At 51.3% G+C, this 8,905-nt stretch overlaps 1 long non-coding RNA gene across 2 annotated transcripts; it reads right to left on the reverse strand.

Annotated features, from left to right (window-relative positions):
* Nucleotides 1-443: 443 nt before the first annotated feature.
* On the reverse strand, nt 444-8,695 carry LOC135327979 (uncharacterized). 2 transcript variants are annotated; one of them, XR_010388682.1, is made up of 2 exons: nt 5,173-8,695; nt 444-4,047 (listed from the first exon to the last, which is right to left on the reverse strand). It is a non-coding gene; the product is annotated as an uncharacterized LOC135327979 (long non-coding RNA). The 2 variants fall into 2 exon arrangements; XR_010388681.1 differs by having other exon boundaries at nt 4,881-8,695.
* Between the last annotated feature and the right edge of the window lie 210 nt (nt 8,696-8,905).

The raw sequence follows: 8,905 nt of genomic DNA on the forward strand, positions 1-8,905 counted from the left end.
GGAAATACTGCAACACTGGCTTTGAACGGCAAACGCGAAGATCGACTCTTCTGCAGATGGTTTGGTCAGTAAATGCCCTTGCCCTCCAGCAGTCCTAATTTAAAAGGCTTCTTTAGGAACAGGGCATGCTGGTAAGGAGCGGCTAGCGACCTCAATATTTAACTAACTATTAAACACGGCCATTGCAACACAGGGCGAAGACTTGGTTTTTTGTCAGAGGTGGGGTTGGGGAAGAAGGCTGGAGAGGCAGGCATCCGGGGCACTCCATCAATCCAAAGCCAGGCTGCCCTGGGAAAGCCCTCCTCGGCTGAGAAGACCCTACACTCTGGGAGCTGCCTGCCAGAGCTCAAAGGCAGGAGGAAGCCACAGGGGAACGATGAGGAGATTAGGAAAAGGGAGTGACATGGAGACGTTGGCAGGAGCTGGAAGACGCTCGGAGGAGGGAACAGCTGGGAAACCTGCTTTATTTATTCTGTGGTACAGAAGCAAACAAGACAGTTCCTCCGTCGATAACAACTACTCACCTCTGGCATTCAGGCCCCGGATTGGCAAAGGGTTTAGGTGGGGTGACAGCAGCTCCCGCACTTCCCTTTGAGGTGCCTGGCTCCAGACGTGGCGTTCCCAAACCCAGGCTACCCACCTGCACCTCTGATATAAGCCACGGGGAAAGGCAGGCACCTAAAAATAGGATTCGCAGCGACGGGCGGGTAATTGCAATTAACACCTAACATGACCAGTATCAAAAGCGAAGGAAAGGGGCCACTCTGCCTCCTTAGGGCGGACTTTGAATCTCTCTGGTACGTGGTCACGAGACAAGAGGCTTGTTCTTCGCTTTGCTTCTGACATTGCCGGTGCCGGCCAAGGGGACCAGGACACTCACCAAAGCAGCGGAGGTAGGAAATGCCACCCTCAGTCTAGCAGCGACTGGACCAGCATCTCCTTTCAAAGCATCCTCATCGTCAGGAGCGAGGGAAATGTTCTTCCGCTGCTCTTGACGCTCAGCCTCAGGGTAGCAAGGAAGGTAAGGCTCATGAAACGGAAAGAGTCCAAGTGACTCTTTATGAAAACAGTCTCAAGCTTTTAAATCTATAAAGCATTGTTGATCTGAGGAACATAGTGGTAACCGGTATAAAGCCTCTGTGTTAAGAGAAGATTATTAATAAAGTACATAGGGATCTAAAACACTCAGTTGCCAGCCAGTAGAGTAGGAGCCACCAGTAACGAGTGAGGGCTTTCCCCTCCGGATAAAACGTCTCTCCAAGAGTAGCCAAGCACACAGGGATCCCGCTCACAACGTATGGATGGAGCAACAATCTTGTTTAGCAAATTCACATTCACTTGCAAACTCTGTGTTGAGGCCCTGTAATTTATAGTCTGCAGTGTTTTTGAACACATGGTGTTTTTCAGTGCTTGGAGAGAAAGCATGTGAGAGGCAGGGGACCCAGTTTCAACACCACTGGCTGAGTTTTTGCTTGAAAAACGGGTCTCAGTTTTCCCATCTGTAAAACTGAAGTACTACTAGGTCTTTGAGGTCTGCCCATAAATAATGCCTCTGGGACCTGTAACAACAAGAGTGTGAAGAGATGCTCTAATAACAAGAGATGCTAAACAGTATTATCATAGGTTGCACGGTACAATATGCCGTAATGTTTAAAACATAAAGACAAAAAAGTGTGTTCGGTTGATATTACGACTGAGATTATTAATCTGAGCAGCAAATGTATGCAGCTCTGCTGGCAGACTCCACAGAAGAGACACACAAGGTAAAGAACCTGCAGGCTTTCCAGTAACATTAATCTGCATTTTTATAGCACATTTGATGATCTTGCAAAGTTTATTATTAAAACTCTCACAACACTCCTGTGGGCTAAGAACACAATCCTGCTTCTTTTTAATTGATGGGGAACATGGGCTTCATCAAGAAAAAATAGCTGAATTTCAAAGGGGGTGGACGGCAAAGCCAGACAACCCGCCCCTGCTACCCACCTTTTGCAATGCTTGTCTGCAGAAACGGAAAGCAGACAGGGATATACTGTTAATCAGAAGGTTACACTGCAATCTGTTTCAAAGCAGTTATCATGGACAACAAGTGTCAGTCGTGTAGCAGAGCTCGTGACAAACCTGGGGACGGGCCCTTCCCTGCGCCAAGGGCTGACCTCCCAAGGACGGCACGTCCAGCTGCGCCCCGTGCAAAAACGGGGTGCGAGGGGCCAGCCCAGGCAGCCGGCTTTGTGCACACACAACCGAGCTACTGGAAGCACTCCTGAAACATCACGGCTTTTCTTTAGAGCACTTGTTTCCAGCTTTTGATCTGCAGACCTGTGGCGTCCATGGCCTACTTTCAAAGGGTCCGTTAAAGCTAAGGAAAGCAACCTGCTATCAGCAGGTTTCAATCCACTGTCAAGGAGGCTGAACAGCCATTCGAAATATTTTCAGAGTTCAAAATCAAGAAGGGTTGAAAATCACTGCTTTGGATTTGCTCATCAAGATCCTCACTCAGCCTCTCCCCTTCTGGGTGAGGAGATGTAGCAGGACCTAGTTCCAAGGCAGCGTGGCTGCAGGCATACTAAATCTGCCCACCAAAAGGGAGGATTCATTCATCAGAGGAATAACTTAAGTGAATCTCACTTCGTAGTGAGCCTCGGGAGGCTCAAAAAAAGGTGCACTTCCACAGGGTTGGAAGTCCACTTTTGAGGCGTTGTGTGTCTTCCCTTGGAAAGCATTTTCCAGTAAGCTTAAACAGCGCTGGCTACCAAATCAACACCACGAACATCCCTGCTGTACCACCACCCTTTATCTGCTTTCAGGAGTCTACGAAAAAAAATGAGTTTGAAAGTACCAGGCTTCGCTGGCTCCACAGCTTGTGGCACGATTTGCTGCTTTTCCTGCAGTGTCACTGTGCCTTCGTTGCACTTGGGACCTGAGCTGTCCTGATTAAGTTAGGACAGGTTTGCTCTCCCGTGTTCCCTCATCTCCGGCTGCGGCACCGGCTCGGGAGGCTCCCGCCCTGCTTTGCCACCGGCCTCCTAAGCCATTCGCTTTCCCTCTCACCAGCTCTGCTTCCTCAGCTTTGAAATGAGGATGACGACCTCTGTAAGGCACTTTGATGTCCACTGATGTAGTGTGCTGTAGCACATATAGGTGTTCTCTCTGTTTTAAATGCCAGGTAGTATATTGCCATGTTTTTCTTTTGTTTGTTCACCTTTATTATTAAAAATGGAAATGGATAAACAACCCTGGAAAGAAAAACAAGAAAACACTTTGAATTGACCTTCCCCTGTGAAGATAATCATGGAACAGAAAGCAATTTTGAAACGATGGATGGTCGAGTGCAACGCTTAGCAACTACAGGGCAGAACACACTTGTCCGAGGTTACAACTGAAATCCACCCCACTGCTGCAATAGTCCTGCTCTTTTCCATTTTCTAAGTCACGTACTCAGCAAAACTTGCTTCCTAAATTAATTATTTGGTTCACTCTCAACTGCCGCAACGCACAGCAGGAGGTCCGTCAGAGCAAAGCGTTAGTGCGGGAGGATTCCTCAGACGATCCAAGTGGGAAGACGAGTTCAGACTGTAACAGCCCCTTCGTGAGAGTTCAGCACCAGAAGCCTATGTGCAAAGGCAGTAAAAGCCTTGCTTAACTACCCGCCCAGGGAGACGCAACAAAGCTGCGCCGGTCCAAAGCAGAGTTCCCATCTGCCCGTTTCTTCTCAGGACCGGCCTTGGTTCCCGCCGGCGCAGACGTGCCGCCTGAGCCTTCATCCTCTTGGAGGATGAAGAGCAGTCACCAGAGCCTCGTGCGTTCGTCCAGAGCTGCACCTGCAGACGTTTGGGACCCAGTCAGATGCCGACTGGTTTTTCACTGGACTCTGCTCCTAATGCTCCAAAACCAGCACACCGGTTTGGACTGACCAGTTATATCTCCGTATATTCACTGAGACACTGCCTTGCCGACATGCAACTGAGTGCAGGATGTAGCTTCAGCTGCTGCGGCTGGTAGTTAAAATGCAGAGTTCTGACCCTCTCATGGTCAAGGTTTCATTTGCTGGAACGAATTAGAAAGAGACAGTAATTGTCAGAGGAAAAGCATAGTAACAATGGAAATAATAAAAAAGTCTTTCACCTTACAAATGGAGAATATTTTCTTTGAAGCTTCTAATAATAGTAAGCAGCCCCCACCCTGTCCTTCAGATCATATAAAGTAATGGGAAGCCTCTTCCAGATGGAGCAAGCACTAATAATTTAAAATGTACGTAGAAAGACCTTTTGGCATGCTTATACTTATGGGTAAAAGCCCCTTTGCAGTCTTTTTCCACGTCCTTTGGCAGGTATGATACAGGCATGCGGAGCTAACCCCTCCTCAAAATTCATGAGCTCAGCGTAAAAATCCCAGTATTTAAGAAATGTACATAACGGCTCCTCTTTATTTGCCACTGGATTTCAGTTCTTAGGAAAGTAGCCGTGTTCTCAAACTGCTCTCCACGTTCAAACGCTGGAAATTGCCTCTTTAGAAAAAATAAATGTGTGAAAAAATAAACACCGGATATTTGTGAAATGTCAAAGACCCTAGAACTGAAACTGAAAGGAAAAACAGTCACTATCATGAGACTCACATTAAAAGTGTTAGATGCAGCAGCTCAGAGGAGGCCCTACATAAGACACAGTAGGAAAAAACAGCCTCCAAGTCATAAGAAAAGAGTCTGTCCCTTGCAGAGGCTGCCAGTTCCTGTCACCGCTTTGCAGGTATTACCACCGACTGCCCCACGCACTTGGGCATCGATTCTCTGTTAAAGGGATTGGAAGAGCTAAAAGGTCCTGAACGTGATCAGTCATCAGCCAATAAATAATGCCTTATCTGATGTGCATTTATGTACGTACCCTTGGCTCCTGGTGCAGGGTCCAGTAAGTAACCTGCAAGACAAGTATTTCTGATACCCACGTTTCGCAGCAGGGATGCAACAAGTCTGTGCGTGATCAGATGACTCCTTCCCCAGGCCCACCTCCACGCACACGAGTTCACGCGACCGCTGCTCCTGGGAGCCCCAGAAACCTGCCTTCATCGCTAGACTCACGCGCAGTGAGAGCCTGAGCCCCTACGGGCAAGGCTCAGTCCTGAACATTTCAGCGATCAACAGGAAGACAGTCACATGAAATAAATGTCAAGTTTTACCTCTTAAACCATGAAATGGTCTGTAGAAGTGTCAGCCAACGTGAAAAGGCAAATCGCGAGGCGGGTCCTGCCTTGGGTGCCAGATTCACGCATCTGCCCCCAGAACAGGACAGCATCGCCCTGTGAAATGGCACAGGGGCATCCCACACCCTCCCGGCGACCGGCAAGTCGTCAGCACCACCCTCTGCAAGCCCATGCCTTGGGCGCAGGGCAAATTTATGCAGGGCTGGGCTCGGTCCCCCAAACCTCTGTCCAAAGACGTGCAGTGGCAAAGCTACAAAGGTCAAAATGAGGAGCCAGCTGTATATCAGCACTGCGGGAGTCCAGCAGTAGCTCTGAAAAGGAGGAAATCCCCTCAACTATTTTGCAGTTAAAACATCATAAAGCACTTGGCTCCAGCCACTGCTTGCTCATGTGAATAAAACTTCTTGCCAGACTTTCTTCTTTATCTTATTACTCAGCTTTTTCAGAGTCTTACAAAAACCAGGACTCAGTGCCTTGCCACACAGAAACCAAAGGGAGCTTCCATGAAACCAGCAAACACCTCCCATCTTCTCGCCAGTGTCATTAAAAAGCAAAACAAAACAAAACAAAGCAGAGAGGTTGTACAAGTCAGCCTGTAAACCCAGGCGTGAGGAGAGCAATGTCAGTGGTAATGGGGCAAGAAAGGCAGGGTAATTACACCACACCAAAATTGCGATCGTGCTGCATTCCTTCTCGGTGAAGGCCAGCTAAGAATGAGATACACCTCTGCGAGTCATCCCAGGGAGCGGCTGCGAGATACAAGGTGCTCGGATTAAGATGAAGTTCGGGCTTTGCCAGTTCTCAGCAATGGCTTTGGTGGCTGGGCTGGGTACATCATTAGCTGTTCCCAAATGGTGTTCACACCATGCCACTTCTTCTTGATCTATATACAATTCTCAGTATTTTAAGAGTCCCAGCAAAAGGCTATGCAAACCCAGAACAGGAAGACAATACCTAGCTGCAAAACGTTTCTGCAAAACACTTCTTGTACCTGGTCAACCAGTCAAGTTCAGTAACTCGTATCTCTCAGCTTTACTTCGGTGGGACACAAATATCTATCATCTCACCCCAGCTGCTACCATCGGATCTGCAAGCTCAGGCCTTCAGGAATCAGCACGAAACCCCAAGAGCTTCCCCGTCGGGGAGACTGGTACAAATATTCAGCAGGGCCCATTCTGCACAGACGACTTAACAGGACTGCACAGGTGAGGGGTGGATTTGCCTCAGACCTCTCCCTGTTTCAGAACAAATGCAGCAGGTCAGGATGCGGTACCCACCCGGCCCTTTGCAGAGGGGGACCGTGGGGAAGCTCCCGCTGGGGTGGGAGGCACAGTGCTGCCCGGGGAGGCAGCCCTGCTCCTCAGAGTGCTGGGCAGCGCGAAGGTGGATGGACCTCTCCCGACCGAGAAAGCCTCCCTAGAAGAACCAGCAGTAGCTGTCCCGTAGGCATGACAGCAGGGGCAAAGCTCCGGGCTCCCTCACCTCCAGCTTTGCCTTGTTGGTGGTGCAGCCAGGCCATTCAACACCCTCCCGGGCTGTGGGGCAAGAGGAGAACGTGGCACAGAAACACAAAGGCACGGACAGTTAGTTCCTTAAAAGCACGGGAACTCCTTCCCCCATCATACCCTCATGCTGCAGGTTGTTCCAATCAACTCCTCCGAGGCCAACAGAACAAATGTTGCCTTTATTCTAGTTTCTGGAAAACAAGCCAAAAAGGACAAACACAAGGCAAAGCGGCTAGCCAAAGGGCCAAGTCTTTCTCTTTAATTATTCAGAAATGAAAAAGTTCAATTAAGAAGAGCAAAAAAACAAAGACATAATAATAACCAGTCTCCTCACAAGAACTCATGCTTTGGCACAGAGGACTGGCTGGCCTGATTTTATGTCCAGTAAATTTATTTTTATTCAATAAATAAAGTAGCTCCTTCTACAGCAGAGAAAAAGATGATGTGTTGTGAGAAGAGCTCCTTGGGCATCACATAACACTGTACCACTGAATAAAAATAAAACCTTAGGGCAATTTCTGTTCTCTCCTAAAAACCATAATGCATCTGGCATCAGCATCGGTGAGGGCAGAGGTAAGAAGCACACATGAGCCGACGAAAGCATCAAACTAACCCCAGTTCCTCTTTGTGGTGAACTTGCGAGTGCACTCACCTCACCACTCGAAAGCCAACCATTTTTAATACGTGATGGTTTCATGTTACTGCACTGCTTATGAATTCAGTCTCCCGGCATTATTTGAGGAAGGTGCTTTTCCACGTGGTGAAGGCTGACACCCAACGTTTTGGCATGAAGTGGTCTGGTGGTTTTTCTGTGCTGAGACCTGGACAGCGTCACAGGGATCCCCACTGCCTTTGTGTCGAGCCGCACTGGGACAACTGGAGAAGTCCTGATTCGAGTGTGTGACTTCCCGCAGAGCTGTATGTACAAGCCTTGAGCGTCTCCCAGGTGAGCAGCCAGAAGTGAGAACACTCCCAGCTGAGTGGACACTACCGAAAACGTAACCAAGCCTCCAAACACTTACACAATCTTTACTTCTTCTCAGCAGCTCTTGATTCCCTGAATGGCATCGCCTCATGACTGGAAGCATTTCCCCATGGACACGCACCTGCACACTGAAACCCAAAACACTGCAATGACTTAGTCCTTCCACACCACTTAACACAAGGTAATTAATTGATCCTTGCAGCACCTCAGGGAAGGAAGGACAGTGACACCCATCACCCCAACACAACGTGCAGGTAAATGGAGGCGAACAGAAGCCAAGCGACCCGAGCGAGGTCCTGCAGACAGAACTGAACACCACGTCTGACAGCTCCGGAATTTGCCATTCTAGCGCAAGGGGCAAAAATATGCCAAGCCCAGTCACTACGTCATGTTGCTGAAGGGATGCTCGTGCCACCACACCCTAGTTGTGGGGATATGAGAAGAAATCCCCCCCGGACCCTACACTCGCACACGGTACCGTTACCGCACGCTGGCTGGGACAGGTCACACGGCTGCAGTAAAGGCGAGGGATGCCCAGCACGGCACGGCAGCCCCGAGGAGAGCCGGTGGCCTCGGTCGGAGGCAGCTTTGCGCTTTTCTGTTTAAACCGCCGGAGAGTCCTAGGCAGGCCCACGTCTCGCTCGAATGCCAGCGAGGGAAGACGGGAGCCGCTTCTCTCCGCAGCGTCGCCTCGCGTGACGAAGGACACCGCACGCAGACAGGGGCTGCCCCTCCGTAAGGGGCAACCGAAAGCCCACCGCCTGCCACGATCAGCCGCAGTCACTGCGCGCTCTGCGGCGCGGATTTCGAGGCACCTGCCGCACGGCACGGCGAGGAGGCGGCCACCCCCCCGGCAGCGCGGGGCCTCGTCGCGCCGGCCGCGCCACCGCCCGGCAGGCCGCTCGCCCCACGCGAGTGCTTCGGGACGCGGCGCCCGCGGGGCCTGGCCGCCTCCTTCCCCCGCCGGCGCCCGGGGCGGCTCCCCCGCGGGCCGAGGCCGAGGAGGGCCCGAGGGGGCTGCAGGGGCCCTGCTGCGGGGCCTCGCCGCGGCTGGGGCTGGGGCTGGGGCTGGGGCTGGGGCGGCCCGCCCCGGTCCCGCCTCCCCGCCTCCCCCGCCGCCGGGCACCGGGGAAGCGGACCGCGCCGCCGCCGCCGCCCTGCGCGGCTCCCCCCGGCCAGGGGCAGGGCTCTGCGCGCTCCCCGCCAGGCGCGGCAGCGC

Source organism: Dromaius novaehollandiae, chromosome 3 (genome assembly GCF_036370855.1).
Source record: "Dromaius novaehollandiae isolate bDroNov1 chromosome 3, bDroNov1.hap1, whole genome shotgun sequence".
NCBI classification, from domain to species: Eukaryota; Metazoa; Chordata; class Aves; order Casuariiformes; family Dromaiidae; genus Dromaius; species Dromaius novaehollandiae.